The sequence below is a fragment of the Taudactylus pleione genome, unplaced genomic scaffold, assembly GCF_031769625.1.
Source record: "Taudactylus pleione unplaced genomic scaffold, aTauple2 ptg001929l, whole genome shotgun sequence".
Classification (NCBI taxonomy): domain Eukaryota; kingdom Metazoa; phylum Chordata; class Amphibia; order Anura; family Myobatrachidae; genus Taudactylus; species Taudactylus pleione.
The window spans coordinates 13,270-13,935 of NW_028286326.1; the positions used below are offsets into that span (position 1 = coordinate 13,270).

General features: G+C 30.8%; 1 non-coding gene across 1 annotated transcript; it reads left to right on the plus strand.

Annotated features, from left to right (window-relative positions):
* The first annotated feature begins 309 nt into the window (after positions 1-309).
* On the plus strand, positions 310-382 carry TRNAY-GUA (transfer RNA tyrosine (anticodon GUA)). The gene has a single exon. It is a non-coding gene; the product is annotated as a tRNA-Tyr (tRNA).
* Positions 383-666: the final 284 nt, after the last annotated feature.

The following is a 666-nucleotide window of genomic DNA, read 5'->3' on the forward strand; positions in this document are numbered from 1 at the left end:
TGTAACTTCTAAATGATGAGAATGTTTATTTAACAACACAGTGCATAAATACAGCTTAAATATTGTTTTCATGTTGTCCGTCATGCTACTCTATTATGAAAATTTGAAGTAATCTAACAATGTTTCCTGACCACAATTTGTTAAAACTTTTACTTAAATGTATAATTAAGGGTTATACAGTATAATATACATATTTTCTGTTCATTTCATGCAATCATGATGACAGAAAAATATTGATACTTAACCTTGTGTAACCATGCAAACATAGCTCAGTTGAGGTCTTAGTGACTTTTGCCATACACCGACCTTGATGAAATAGCTCAGTTGGGAGAGCGTTAGTCTGTAGATCTAAAGGTCCCTGGTTCGATCCCGGGTTTCGACATGTTTGAGTGCATTTTTCTTTTTTCCTTGAGTAGTGATCAGAATCTAATTATTTCAAATTTAAAAAAAGTAGTTTCTTAACATAGTTGAGGATTCAGTAGTAACTTCTAAATGATGAGAATGTTTATTTAACAACATGGTGCATAAATACAGCTTAAGTATTGTTTTCATGTTGTAAGTCATGCTACTCTAACCATTATGAAAACTTGAAGTAATCTAACAATGCTTTCTGACCACAATTTGTTAAAACTTTTACTTAAATGTATGATTAATTGTTTGTAATGG